The sequence below is a fragment of the Protopterus annectens genome, chromosome 1.part1 (genome assembly GCF_019279795.1).
Source record: "Protopterus annectens isolate FY-2018-M chromosome 1.part1, PAN1.0, whole genome shotgun sequence".
NCBI classification, from domain to species: Eukaryota; Metazoa; Chordata; order Ceratodontiformes; family Protopteridae; genus Protopterus; species Protopterus annectens.
The window spans coordinates 579,055,705-579,071,694 of record NC_056726.1 but is presented as its reverse complement, the minus strand read 5'-3'; the positions used below and the strand labels follow the sequence as shown (position 1 = coordinate 579,071,694).

The 15,990-nt window shown below is 44.3% G+C and overlaps 1 protein-coding gene across 2 annotated transcripts in view; it reads left to right on the top strand.

Moving 5' to 3' along the window:
• The window catches only part of NNT (nicotinamide nucleotide transhydrogenase), a 1,308,245-nt gene that overhangs the window by 1,001,764 nt on the left and 290,491 nt on the right, over positions 1–15,990 (top strand). The window lies entirely within an intron of this gene.

Sequence of the window (15,990 nt, the reverse complement as noted above, 5' to 3'; positions counted from 1 at the left end):
AACAATATTCCAACCAGGAAATGCATGTTAGATGTAAAGGTTTGCTGTAGTTTACTGCAAAATCTGATGTCATCCTGAATGTTTTAGAGTCCCGCACTGAGCTCCTGTGATTGTTTACATCTTTTGACATTTGAAGAGCACAATGATGCATAACAAAGCTTTCAAAGGGAAACATGCTGCACTGATTTGAATGAGGGCTGAGAAGAAGAAAATGCACCTATTTTGACTTTCTTAAAAAAAAAAAAAAAAAAAAAAAAAAAAAAACACTTAAAGTAACATGGATTATGATAGAATTCCTCCTGATGTCATTAACCAGTTTTTCTCAGCTCCCCTTTAATTGAGTGAGGATATACCCGCGCCTAAACAAGCTTAATGCAGCTTTACTTAAAGTTTTTACTACGGGATCTATCAAGAAGGAGCATCTACAAATTAGCAACTTTCTTCGGGGCTTAGAATTGAAATGTTGAGGGTCCCTGTAAAGCTCCTATGGTGTTTTGTACTTTGAAAATGGATGTTTGAGTGCCCTACACAAATTCTGTGAATTTGCTTTAATTTCTTTCCTGTCATATGTGCATACTCTAACTATAAAAACAAAAACATAAGTAAAATGATAACTCTGGATCTTATGACTTGAATGATTTTTATCATGATTTTTGAAAATGGACCCATATTTATCATAAAAAATATTTTTTGCTGTACATCTTACACTGGTAAATTTAAAAGCTACTTTTAAAAGAGGGCTACTGCTGTCTTAAGTTATTAAAATGTCCAGTTTGCCTCTAGCAACTGCGTGTGTTTGTGTAGCTTTTCCCATAACTGTCATTTTAACTATTTGGTTTTGCTGTCTGATACATTATATGTCTTTCTGACAATTATTTGTGTTAGCACTCAAGTCAGCTTAGAGGATTAAGGTGGGTGCAAGGTTTGATTCCCTCACCCTCCATTGCCTGTGTGACTCTGAGCAAGTCCTTTAACCAGACACTGCTCCCAGACTGATTGTGGAAAAAGGTCTAAGGAGATTACTGCTCTACCCCAGAAAACAAATACAAACATGGAAATAAATATTTAACCCTTATTTATATTTCTTGTCTGTCTGGACCCGTATTGCTGGACTGTGGGTGTGGTGGCTAGTTACCACTAGATTTTGTCTTCTTTTACTGCAACCAACCCCACAGTAAATCCTGACAGTGACTGCTTGTGTAACATAGTGGGAAACCCAGCTTTGCTGCCACAGTTTAAAGAAGGTGGTTCTCCTTGGAAAGGGTTCTCCATGTAAATTATTTGCCACAGAGACCAATCTTCCAGGCTATGATAACTTTGGGGAGCATATTGGAGCTGGTTTCTGCTGTAATTCTTTCCAGCATTTAGTTTATCATGTGGTCCGTCAACAAGTTCATGGGGCACTAGGTCATGCCATGTCTGCAGAGAAGCAGTGCAGGTCTGTTAATAGGTTTGTACACAGGAGCAGGCTTTCCCCTTATTCATATTCTCCTAGATGTGACTGTGCTGGCAGATTTTGTGAGCCCCTTCTCCATCCCTGTCTTGGTGATGTTCCCCTTTGTGGTCTTCCTGGATTAGTGCACCCCAAAGAAGAATCTGTATGTACATTAGGAGAGTGTGACTCCCATCATCTTTATGCTGTAGAGCAAATAGGTGTTTGCAGTGATGCATTCTGTCTGGTAGGGAAGATTTTTGTGCACATTCCCCACTATTTCCTCTGGTTCACTGCTAATTCAGAGAATTTTAAAAGTTCATTCTTGTCGCTCTTGTTGGACAGGAAGTGTGTGGTTTTAGACTGTGTAGTCCCTGGCAATGTTGGAAATATTCACTCTACAAATTAGGGTAGGATGTCCTTGATTGGAGTTACAGCCACTTCTGTATGTGGGTCTGGCTGCTAAGATTTTCCAGACCTTCCAAGCGGCTGACAGAAGAGAGCGACATTAAGAAGTCCTCCTCCCATAGAGTGTCAAGTATAAGAGATTCTCCATTTGGTGGAAAATGATCCTCAGTTTCTCAGTCATTTAGTGCATAGCTACTTCTGATTTCTCTGTGGTACTGATGTGACTTTGGTCACTATTACTTCCCAGACAGGGTGCATATGCTAGCTATTTATATTCATCATGACCTTTAGAACATACCTCTCAACTCCCTGATTTTGACTCAAACTATAGCTCTGTTTCTCTTAATTCCTTGTAAAACGGATGACTTTCAGAGAAAGGGAGGTGAATTGAACTTAAGTTTTGTCAGTAATTATAGTTCTAGACTTTATACTTCAGAAAATTTATATTAATTCACTTTCCCTAATTCTGTCAGTGTCTCAAGTTAATAGTACAATGGGCTACAAAGTCAAATTGAAGCAGTCTTTGAAGCCATCAGGCTTCCCAGACATTCCACCAAACCAAAGAGCATTAGCTGTGTCCCAAATAGATGTGCTGTGTGTTCAGGGCTCGGTGGAAACAGTCACAGAACACCAAAAAATGTAGGGGTTCCTCCTCCAGACACTTCCTGGTTCCAGGAAGGAAGGCACATGGCGGCCTATACTGGACATGTCTGTCCTCAACCAGTTCCTGCAGGTACCAAAATTCAGGATGTTGACCGTTCAAAACGTTTGCCCATGATTTCTCCCAATGCCTTCATGGTTGCCCTAGATCTAAAGGATGCACATTACATATTCCCATAGAGGAATCGCACAGAAGTTTGTTGTGCTTCAGAGCAGGTAATAGGCACTGTTAATTTTGTCCTCTGCCCTTTGATTTGCCTACTGCTCCCATGGTTTTCACAAAGTGCTTAGACCCTCTAATTGCCTTCTGCAGAACAAAGGTAGTGCAAATTTACCTTTATCTGAATGATTGCCTTTTCCAGGCTACAAGCCTGACAAAGCTCAGCTCAGACTTTGTTCACCATGAACCTCCTAACCTGTCTGAGGTTTACCATAAATCATCAAAAATCCCATACAGACCCCTTAACTAGAATTGTTCTTGGAGTCCCTACTCGAATTCTACACTCCAAAAGGCTTTCTAGGCTCTGGACAACATCTCCTTCCTGACTCTGTACTTTCAGAAAATCATGGTCAGGGATTTCCTCACAGCCAGAGAGGGCCTTTGGTTATATGGCCTGTTGCATTGTCATTATCCCACTGGCCAAGCTACATATGAGTAAACTGCAGTGGTACCTCAAAAATGTATGGTGCCAGCATGCACAACCACTCTCAGCCAAGATCAAATGGATTCCTTGCTTCAAGGAAGAATTTGCCAAAAACACAGCATCAGTGGGGACGGACGGTGTCCCAGGCTGCATCTTACATGAGCAAAAAAATAAACTAACCCCTCACCTAAACACACAGTTTAAACTCAGCCTCTCCACAGGCTACGTCCCCACAGAGTGGCGCACAGCAATGGTTATTCCGCTCCACAAAGGTGGAGCCACAACGGACTGGGAACTATTGCCCTATAAGCCTGACTAGCTTGGTCTGCAAAGCTATGGAGCGCATAATCATTATGGATCTCATTAACATAGACATTGGGAACCTCCAAACACTGGACCCCACCCGCTCAGCTTTGTTAAGGGCAGATCATGCCTTCTAAACCTGGTGGACTTCTTTGAGGCAGTTACCAAGGCTATAGACGAGGGAAAGGTGGTCCACACAGCCTACCTGTACTTCTCAAAGGCCTTCGACACCATTCCCCACTTGGGTGTTATAGACAAGCTCACCAGCCTGAACATAAACCCCTACGTCATGAGATGGGTTGCCATCTGGCTCACAGACAGAACCCACATGGCAAGAGTTACGGGAGCTAGGTCTGACTCTAAACCGGTTACAAGTGGCATTCCCCAGGGCTCAGTCCTAGGAACCCCTCCTGTTCGGCATATACTTCTCAGAGGTACAGGCAAGCACAGGAGGACTGTGGCTGACAAAGTTCGCAGATGACTGCAAACTAGGGGCTATAATTGACTCTGGCTGACAGACATCCTTCAAAAGGGTCTCACTGAGACAGATACCTGGTATCAAAACCATGGCATCAAGCTAAATGCCAAAAAGTGCATAGTCATCCCCTTTGGAAAAAACAAAGTACTCACAAACTACCACATAGATGGTAGCTCCCTAAATACGGAAGACGTAATAAGGGATCTTGGGACCCAAGTATATAGTAACCTCTCCTTGATAATCACATTGCCAAAGTGGTTAGAAAATCCTTCTATGTGGTCCACCTAATCACAAAAGGGTTTGCATCCAGATTGAAAGAGGTCATTGGGCCCCTCTACGCATCACTCATCAGACCCATGATATAGTACAATGCCTCATTTGGGATGTACCTTACAAGACACCTGCAACAACTGGAAAGACCACAGAAGTACGTCATCAAGAGGATCACTGGCCTCAAGCAGATGCCCTATGCAACTCGACTGAAGAAACTCCATCTGTACTCTGTTGCATACCGCCTACTCAGAGGTGATCTCTGCCTGACATACAAGGCCATGTCCAACCCAGAATTGATGGGCATGCTCAACTTAAAGAAAACCATATCCCCTCGAGCCACATGCTCCAGGGATCTAAACCTCACCACAACAATAAATAGGACGTGCTGGAGGGATAGATTCCTGTCCCTGTGGGAGTTCCTCAAGTAGACTGTTTTGCCACCAGGGAAAATACTCCATTGAAAAAGTTTTCCTCCAGGGACAAAATGAACTCAGTCTAGAAGGCAGATGCCTTCTCATTCCCATGGACAGGCCTCTTCATCTATGCCTTCTCTCCAATCCCTCTTCTCCCCATTGTGCTTGAAAGATCAAAGAAGAGGGGCCAAGGGTGAGACTAATAGCCCCAGACTGCCCCAGGCAGCACTGGTTTCCTCTGATGTTCAGCTTAACCAGCACAAAACCGTGGCAGTTGTCATAGAGATTGGCCCTTTTGATGCAGGACAGGGGAATGATTGTGCATCCCAACCTGCGGTCCCCCAAATTGTCAACATGGAGGATACCTTTACCTTAACATCGTGGAGAGATCCTATCCTAGACAAAAAGGGTTAACACATCCTAAAAGAGGCCAGAAGGCCTAACACTAGAAAATCCTGCTCTGCTAAATGAAAGAGGTTCTCCCTTTGGTGTGGGCAACATGTTAGAATCCTCCTCTAGCCAAGATCGCAGTCATAATGTCCTATCTGGCAAGTCTGTTGGACAAAGTCCTGTCGTACTCCTCCATAAAAATTCATGACTTGGCTATTTCAGCATACATCACCACCCAACCTCCTATTGGCTATTTCAGCCCACATCCCCACCCAACCTCCTATCTTCTCTCAATCCCTTATGAAACAGTTTCTTAGAGGGTTGATCCACATCAGGCCACCCAGTTTTGTTCTGGAAAAAACTTGCTCTTCTACCAGCTGCCTCCACAGGCTTAAAATTCTTGACATGTAATACTGCCTTCTTGTTAGCCATCACTTCTGCTAAAAGGGATTTTGAACTGCAGGCACTTACATCAGTAGAACTTTTCCTCATCTTCATCCAGACAAAGTCTGTGTCAGGACTAACCCCTCCGTTATGCCCAAGGTGGTGACAGACACCTCCTTAAATCAATACATACACCAGGCTACCTTCTTCCCAAAACCACAAAGCCAAGGGGAAAGATTTCTTCATTCCTAGGATTTGCATAAGCAGCTCCGTTACTGTCTTGACAGAACAAAGACTCTGAGAAAATCAGTCCAGGTGTTTGTGGCTTCTGCTACCAGTTCTGAAGGGAAACCAGTTTCTAAACCATCTCTAAATGGATTTCTCACTGTATCTCCTTTTGTTACAGCCATCATGGGAAGAAACTACTTGATGCTGTCATGCCACACACTACTAGGGCAACTGCTGCCTCTATTGCCTTCCTGAAAGGGGTACTCACCAAGGATATCCTGGAAGCTGCTACCTGGTCTTCAGTGCTTACCTTTACTAAACACTACCACTTATCAGCCTTCTCCAAGTCCAGAGCAGGATTTGCCACTGCCATCCTGCGAGGCATCCTTTCTTCTCCTTAATCTACCTTCAGTCCTTCTTGTCAGTTTTGGAAATCATTCCCACAAGTCAGGACTGCAACAGTTGCGTATACTTACCATAAATGCAGATATTTGAGTATATTCACTGTTGCAGTATTTATTCCCTCCCTCCTACCCCTCAGCGTACAGGGTAGGCTTGAACAAGATGTTCTTCGTGTTTCACTGTTGCAGTCATTACATTTGGGTTATCTGCTTGCAGTAGCCCTCAGTTGGCCTGATTAACAAAGTCTTGGGTCCTACATTGGTTGCTATTTCTTCTTCTGTGATGTCGGGTCATCAGGGGTATAAAACATGCAGCCGACGTCATTACATCAGTCTTTCTTGCTGTGCGGTGCCTGAAGCAGAAGTAGTTCGCAAGTGCCGGTTGGCGGACTCCTGAAATTTTCATTTTTGAGTTTCAGAACCGAAGTCTTCAACTAAAAGCTAAGTACCCCGTTGGGGAAACTTTTTCTTGCTCTAAACCAATGCCAGTAAAAGTAAATAATTGCATTTCTTGTGGAAAGCAAGTACTTCGTAAAGATTTTCATTCGTACTGTATTCCTTGCCTAGGCCCTGACCATGATGTACCTCGCTGTTGGTTTTGTGCCTTATTTAAACCACGAACTATCTGTCGTCTTTATATTTGCTCTTCTAAATTTTTTGGTGCTCGGTTCAATTATCCTGATATGTCTTCGGTAAGCCACCGACATTCTGAAAAAATGCAAAAATAAAGACGGAGACAGGCCGCCCAGTTTGCCGGTACTCAGTGAGGTGCTTTCGCAGCCACTGATGCCCGCTACTTCAGATTCGCAGGCCTCTACTGTGACCCATTCAGAGTCCTGTATGCCGCAAGATGCTTCAACTGTGGAACCTGCTGATGTCTCTGCCTTAGATGGGTCCGAAGCCGCTGTGCAGGCATCGGCTTCTGAGGGTGTATTCAGGCCTACTGACTTGCATATTAAACAGCGCCATCTTCTTCTTCAAGGCCTAAACTGACGCCCAGACCGCATGGTCAGGCCTCTATGCCTAAAGAACAAATGATAAGAATAACTGAAGATCTTACTACTTTAATCAGGGGAAGCCAACCTTCCCCCTCTAAGCGACATAGGACTGAGTTTGCTTATGGTACTTCTGACCAGGATTCTCAAATTTTGTTTCCTGTGATGACCAGGAATTACCCTTATCTGCCTGTGAGGATTCTGATGCTGAGGACTCTATTCCCTCTGCTTCCCTTCAGGATTTCTCTTTTGGTGAAACCTTGCACACTCTCAGGGAGCTTTTTCGTTGGGAAAGTCAGGATTTCTCTGATTCTAAAAAGAGGCTTAGGGATTTCTTACTCCTGCCCCAGCACAGGCCTTTAGCTATACCTCCTGCTTCCAGAAAACCTGATAGATATTACAGGGTTTCAGACTCTCACAAGTTCCTTTTCAAAAATCATACTGCGGATCCTGAAACCATTTCACAGGGACCCAAGGGCATTAAAGCTACTACTGCCAAAAATCCTACCCCCCTCTGATAGAGACTCCAGGGCGCTGGATAGATTGGGTAAGAAGGTATACAGTTCTGCAACTTTGGCTATTAGGGCCTTTAATTGCCAGTTTCATATGTTAAAGTATCAGCTGCATATTATTGGATTACTTAAACAGAAAATGATGTTGATTCCTGATTGTGCTGAAAATAAGGATTTACAGGATTGCATGCATTCTGCTGAACAAGTTGGTAAACATACATTGCAATGTGGTTTTGATTCACTAGAGGCATCTCGCAGAGCTACAGTAACTGGGTCTGTACTTAGAAGGCATGCTTGGCTTAAGGAGCAATCCTTGCCAGGTCATGTTAAAGCAAAATTACTGGATGCTCCCTTAAATCAGGGCCACCTGTTTGGCAGCAAGGCAGAAGAAGTTCTTAAAAAGATGGAGAAAAAAGCTAAATCTATGCAAACTGTTAAAGACTTTTTACAAGTGCAACCTCCAAGATTTAGTAGGCATTGGCCTTCTAAGAATTGGTCATTTTCTGCCTCTTCCAGACCTTCTCAGTCCAAACCCAGATCCAGCAGAGCACCCAGGCTTCAGTCCCAGGGGACGCACAGGACTAAGCAGTGGGGGGCCTCCACTTCCAAATTTGGGAGTAATAAAACTTCCCCCTATGGTAAACTGTCTCAATGACTTCTTTTTAAAACTTCCAAGCACTTCTCAACTGACTGCCCCTGTGGGAGGAAAGATTGCACTTCATGCAAAGAACTGGGGACTTATTACCCAGGACAAGTGGGTTTTAAATATAGTGTCCCAAGGATACAAATTTCAATTCCACACGTCGCCAACTCCAAGCAATTGGCCGGATCTACCTCCCAAGCAGTGGGCAGAGGCCCAAAAGCAAGTACTCTCTCTCTCTCTTAAGCATAGGGGCTATTCATTTGGTACCAGAAGAGAAAAAGGGACAAGGTTTCTACTCGAGATTTTTCCTGGTACCCAGAAAAAGCAATTCCTGGTGTCCTATCCTGGACCTGCCTACTCTAAACACCTTTTTGGTGATTCCAAAATTCAAGATGCTGACTCTTCCCCAGTTGCTTCCTATGCTAAGCAAAGATGCCTGGTTGGCAACACTAAATTTAAAGGAAGCATACCTGCATATCCCAATCAGGGAATCTTGCAGAAGATACCTACGCTTCAAAGCAGGCTATACACGCACTATCAGTTATCTGCACTGCCCTTTGGCTTATCTACTGCGCCAAGGGTATTCACAGAGTGCCTAGCTCTAGTCATTGCATTTTGCAGGCAAAGAAATATTCAAATATGCCAATACCTGGACGATTGTCTAATTTAGGCAGAAAACCATGACATACTTTGGAATCATCTGGCTTTTGTACAGAGGGTGCTAACTTGTCTGGGGTACACCATAAACTAAACGAAATCACACCTGGTACCATGTCAACAAATTATATTCCTGGGAGCAAGCTTGAATACAACTTCGCAGATGGCTTTCCTCACGCCAGAGAAACAAATTCACTTGACAACCTACTTCAAACAAGTGGTCACAAAAACCCTGCCATCTGCAAGGCAAATACTGCAAGCCTTGGGGTTCATGGCCTCCTGCATTCTTCTAATTCCATATGCAAGACTGCATATGAGGAAACTACAATGGTATCTAAAAAGCCTATGGTGTCAGCATTCTCAGGATCTAGAAGCAATGATTCCTATCATTCCTTGTCTATGCCTAAAGTTCCTTCGGTGGGCAGAGGCCTGCCACCAAAACAAGGGACTACCATTCACATTACCGCTTGCCGCCCAAACCCTGACAACAAACTCATCAGACTATGCATGGGGGGTGAGGAGCATGTGGCAGGGAAGTGCATTCAGGGCAAATGGAACCCAATTCAAATGCACCTTCACATCAATCATAAAGAAATGTTAGCTGTACAAAATGCTCTGACAGCCTTTAAGGACCACATTCTTCCAGGACAATTAATGGTAAAGATGGACAACACCACTGTTATGTGGTACATAAACAAGCGGGGGGGGGGGGGTACACATTCTTACCCCCTCTGCAGACTAGCCATGGCATTGTGGAACACACCCTTGAGCTACCAAGTACATCTGCAAGCTCAATTCCTACCAGGAAAACTAAATACACTGGCAGATGGACTAAGCAGAACCTTCATGGACCCACACGAGTGGAAACCAAGGATTTTCAACATGTTGACTTGCAAATGGGGGAGCCCAGATATAGACCTGTTTGCCTCCCCCCAAAACAACAAGACAAACCAAGGATGATTTTGATTGCACCAGTCTGGCCATGCCAACACTGGTACCCCCTCCTGCGCAGTGTGTCACTGTTGGCCCCATGGCACCTGCCTCAGACTCCTACCCTGCTGTCTCAGCAGGAGAACCAGATTCTGCACCCTCAGCTTCAAACACTGAACCCAACAGCCTGGCTAATTACCTAAGATCTCCTTTACCATCCCTCAGTAAACCAGTGATGGATGTCATTTTAGAGGCAAGGAGGCCTGGTACTAGAAAATCTTATACTGAGAAATGGAAAAGATTCTGTGCCTGGAACCAGTCTCAAGGGATGAGCACAGCAGTGCCCAATTTACCTCAGATTTTACAATACTTACCTGAGATGCTTCACAAGGGTCTGTCTTTTTCCTCAATAAAAATTCACTCCTCAGCCATTTCAGCTCATTATAACACAGAACCTCCCCTCTACTCTCTTCCACTGCTCAAGCAGTTCCTCAGAGGGGCAAAAAATTTAAGACCACACAGGAGAGCTCCAACTCCAGCCTGGGACCTTAACTTTGTATTGGAGAAACTTACCCTTCCTTCTTTCGAGACAGCTGCTACTGCAGATTTAAAATTCCTTTCATGGAAAACAGCTTCCCTTTTAGCCATCACTTCAGCAAGAAGGTATCTGAATTACAGGCCCTTATGGCAGTGGAGCCTTTCATCATCTTTCATGCGGACAGGGTGTCCCTCTGGACCAATCCCTCTTTCATGCCAATGGTAGTATCCAGTGTGGCCTTTAGTCAGTCCATTCATTTGCTTACCTTCTTTCGTAATCCACAGAACAAAGGGGAACGGATACTGCACTCCTTAGATGTGCACAGACAACTTAGATTCTACTTGGACAGGTCTAAACCTGAAAGGAAATCTGAATAACTGCTGGTGGCATTTGCTGCAAGGACAAAGGGGAAGGCTATTTCAAAACGAACCATCTCCAAATGGATAGGCCATTGCATTCATTTCTGCTATAAGCACCATGGAAAACCTATCCCACAAGGGATCATATCCCACTTAACCAGGGCTGCATCTACCTCTACAGCCTTTCTCAGAGGTGTACCTACCAGGGACATCCTAGAAGCTGCTACCTGGAGTTCTGTACATACTTTCACCAAGCATTACCATTTGCCAGTTTTCTGTAAATCCAGAGCTGGCTTTGCCACTGCAGTTTTGCAGGGCCTTATAGCTGGTCCTAATGCTATCTAAATTCCTCCACCCATCCTTAGCTTTGGGAATCCACCCAAATGTGATGACTGCAACAGTGAAACACAAAGAACATAGTACAGTTGTGTACACTTACCATAAATTTAGATGTTAGAGTGTATTCACTCTTACAGTCCTGGTTACCCTCCCTCCAGCCCCCTGACTTCATTTGGCTATACCTCTTCTCTCTTTTTCAATGCTTAAAAGCTTTTTGGTTTATTTGCTTTTTTGTTTGAGGTATAACCTTGTATATTTATAGATTTAATTGCTTCCCATTAGGGGGGCATCTGACATCTGGGGCAAAAAAAACTGATGTAATGACGTCGGCTGCATGTTTAATACCCCTGACGACCTGACGTCACGGAAGAAGAGACAGCAACCGACGTAGGACCCAAAACTTTTTTAATCAGGCCGCCTGAGGGCTACTGCAAGCAGATAACCCAAATGTAATGAGTGCAAGTGAATACACTCGAACATCTACATTTATGGTAAGTGTAAACAACTATACTTTTCTTCTCTAGTCAGGGAGTCCCTTCTCTCTTGCCTCCTTCCTTTTGTAGGTCCTCTGTCAAAGGCCCTTGACATTAGGGCTCATCTAGGTGGGATCTTACCTTCAGGGGACAAGAACAAAATGGCGATCATGACATTGGCTGACACCCTTTTTACTTGAGTGTACTGACATCAGTCAGGGCGTCTGCCAGCTGTTGGAGGAGGGAGATTTTTCTCTGGTAGTTGGGCCGGCCAAGGTCTTCCATGGTGGGAAATCCCACAAGTCAGGACTGCAACAGTGAATACACTCGAACATCTACATTTATGGTAAGTATACACAACTGTACTTCGTCTCATCATGGTTGAACTTTTGCTCTTGGAAGATGCTGTTTTTATTTTATTTATTATTTTATTTTTTTATTTTTGTGACCACTATTTCAGTCTGCATGATTTGTGACTTTGAACTGTAAGGAAGCATATCTGTTTTTTCTTGAAGATTGTGCCATGTAGTACTATCCACTTTTCTCGTAAAGTCTTGCCATAGTTGTTCATAAATTAATCTGGCTGTTTCATTCTTTTCCTAACTGGGATAGAAACCAGGATAAAAATAGTCCATCACACCCTGAATGTCCACTGTCAACACCATTTCCTGAGATGAGATCCTGAATACTGGAGGATGGAACAATTGTTTGGGTCTTTTGCAGAATGTGAGAAGACCCTCATCAGTGTGTCCTAGTTACTGTTTCACTGTCCTTTGTGTATAGATGCCCTTTCATCCATAGGCTGTTCTTTGACTTCATAGGATGTTGGGCAAATATATATGAAAATATCTTTGCAGTGGTGTAGGTGGCAAATTTTAATTGTTTTTTTTACTTGGAGAAAATGTGCTCACTTATTTGGTGGAGAAGAATTGGTGGGCTTAGGGGCTAAGTATGTTCTACTGAGGTGCTTTCTTATCCACTGTGCACTACCGAAGGTTATGTGATCCAGAAATGAGACTTTTCACATATCAGGTAATATGTTAAGTTTGCTACTGAACATATAGTTAAGACTCAATCTAGCAGTCAGTACAGAGGATTAAGGCTGTGAATGAGCTGCTTCCTGTAGTCCAGGGTTTAATGCCCTCAGCCTCCATTTGCCTATTCTGTGACTCTTAGTAAGTTACTTAACTACACAGTACTCTAGGACAATTGGGATACTGTGCTAGGCTTTTCTGTGGTCTCTTTGACCACTTGCATAGTGCCTACCTATGAACCTGTAAGGCAGTGCATCCTCAGTATTCTAGGTGACAGAGAAACAGTCTACAAGATCGAAGACAAGGCGAGCTTTGCTCTTTAGTTGGCGTCTAATTTGTTAGATTCCTCCTATACAAGGTAGGATTATCATGAATTATGCATTGGCACTGAGGTGAGTGTGAGAAACTAGATTCTGAAAGTTCACCTTTCAGGTATATCTGCATTATTTACCAACCCTTCTTGAGAGGGATATTATACTTTGTCACCTTTCAGGATCCTGTCAGGAACAAGTCCCTTACTGATGTGCAAACTATGCATTAGATAATTTAAACTGGGTGTTTTAGCAACTATAAAATGTCTTCCTTGGAAGACCTCTGATGCTGGTTGCTATGACTTCATCCTGTAAGGGATGTCCTTCAAGGATGCATCTGCAGTCTTTACAAATGGGTTGTCCTGTCGTCAGGCAGCCCTTCGGTCGGCCGGATTCCAAAGTCTGGGTCTGGCTTCGGCTGGTGTCGCACTTCACCAGGCGTCATTGCGGCAGTTATTCGGGTATAAAGGCATCAGCCGACGCCATTTTCCTCAGTCTTTCTTGCCGCGTGGCGCCCGAAGCAGAAGCTGTTCGCAAGTGCCGGTCGGACAGATCCAGAGATTACTACTACCGAATGCTACTTCGAAGACTTCTATAAAGCTAAGTACCCCGTTGGGGACTCTTTCTTGCCTCAGCCGATGTCAGAGAAAGTTAATAACTGTTTATCTTGTGGGAAACAAATACCTCATAAGGATTTCCACTCCTATTGCATACATTGTTTAGGCCCAGACCATGACGTAGCAGCTTGTCTGGCCTGTGCTTCTTTTAACCGACGGACGCTTAGACGTCGCTCGGACTTTGCTGAACAGATTTTCGGCTCCGATTTTGCCTACATTATGCCGTCGGATCCTCCGACTACGCAAATAACCAAAAAACGCAAAGAAAAGGACCGACACTCACGGTCCACGGTTTCGGCCAAAACCGCGGTTAAGCAAACCACAAGTGTCTCGGTTTCGGCCGAAACCGAGCAAGCGGTTCTTTCTTCAGCCGATAACTTGCCTTCTACAGAGGCCTCTTCTATCCTGGTAGAAACGGCTTCTGAAATCCAACCTTCTGTTGCGATTTCACAGGATTTATCAGACACCATTCCCCTAGATATTTCTACCCCTGCACGTGGAGCTGCTAGGCCTCCTTCAGCTATGTCTATTAAGACCTTTGCCAGGGCTAAGGCAGCCAAAGCATCAAAACCTGTGCCTGCCAAGCCCCCCTCTCACAGGCCCAGCACCAGCTCCCATATGCTTTCTTTGGCAGAGGATCTCATCTCTTTAATTCGTGGAGCCCAGCCTCATCCAGACAGGGCCTCTCTCCCTCCTCCAGAAAAAAGGCCTAGAGCAGAGCCCCCTGAGCCAGTAGCCACAGATGATTCCTCGGATGACTCCGATCATACAGACCCTCCTGAGGCTTCTTATTCTCCTTACGAAGACTGATGCTGAGGAATCCATCCCTTCAGCCTCTCCTCCTGAGGAATTTTCCTTTGGGGAAACCTTGCATGCTATGAGGGAACAATTTCAGTGGCAGGGCCAAGATTTCTCAGACCCTAGGAAAAGGCTTAGGACCTTTCTACACTTGCCACAGCATAGGCCTTTAGCTATACCTCCAGTCCTATCTGTCGTTGATGATGCATTTAATGATGTTTGCACTGCTCCTGATACTTTACCTCCGGCCCCTGCTAAGCCCGATAGGTACTACAGGGTCCCGGACACTCATCTCCACTTATATAAGGCTCCTTTTGCAGATCCAGAGACTATCTCCCAGGGCCCTAAAGCTGTAGCAGCTACTTCTTCTAAAAACCCCCTCCCCTCTGAAAGGGATTCCAGGTCCTTAGAGATGGGGTAAAAAGTTTACACCTCTGCTACTTTGTCAGCTAGAGCTTTGAACTGCCAATTTCATATGATTCAATATCAAGAGTTTATGCTTGACCAGTTGACTAAAAGCTGTCCTCAGAAGAATCTATAGATAAAAGTATGTTCAAGAAATGTTACATAACATACAGCAGGTTAGTAACCATTCTTTAAAATGTGGCTATGATGCACTGGAGGCTTCCTTTAGATCAGCCATGACTGGCACAGTTATCAGGAGGCATGCATGGTTGAAAGAACAGGCATTACCAGACCATGTCAAATCTAAGCTTTTGGATGCACCTATGGACAAGGTCAATTTATTTGGTGCCCCCGCACAGCAGGTACTAAAAAAGATGGAAGAGAAAGCAAAATCTGTGCAAACAGTGAAAGATTTCTTACAAGTTCAACCTCCAAGGTTTAGCAGGAACTGGCCCTCCAAGAATTGGTCCTTTCCGGACACCTCTAAGGCACAAAGAGGCAGGAACAGGCGCTCTAGAGGCAGAAACCAATCCAGGGGTGCCTACAGGGGTCGCCAGTGGCAGGGCAACAACCAGCGAGGCACGGATACATCCACCACCACTACAACAACTCAATCACAGTGACTTGGCGGTGGCACCGCCTACCAGGGAACAACTAGAAGCACCCTTAGGCGGAAAGCTAACATTATTTTCAAGAAACTGGCACTGCATTACAAGAGAAAAATGGATTTTGCAGACTATAGACAAAGGCTACAGGTTCCATTTCCATACACTCCCAGGAAAGAGAGGAATGCCAAACCTACCACCTTCTCAAAGGGCAGAAGCTCTAAAACAAATATCTCAATTATTAAGAATGAGAGCTGTGGAAAAGGTACCATTTCTGGAGCAAGGGAAGGGATTTTACTCCAGGCTCTTCCTGGTACCAAGAAAAGAAAACAAATGTAGACCTATTCTAGACCTGTCCACTTTAAACACATTCCTCATTGTCCCAAAATTCAAAATGCTGACCCTACAGCAGCTTCTTCCCATGCTGGGCAAGGAGTCTTGGCTGGTAACTCTAGATCTCAAGGAGGCATACCTGCACGTCCCCATAAGACCAATTTGCAGAAGATACCTCAGATTTCTTGCAGGATCAGAGCATTATCAATTCTCAGCATTGCCCTTTGGCTTATCTACTGCGCCCAGAGTGTTCACGAAATGCCTGGCAGCAGTAATCAATCATTGCAGACTTCAGGGAATTCAAATTTATCCCTACCTGGACGACTGCCTGATACAAGCGGACAACAAAAACAAACTCACAGAAGATTTACAGAGAGTCATCTACCTGCTGCAAGCCCTGGGATATACAGTCAATACAAAAAAGTCA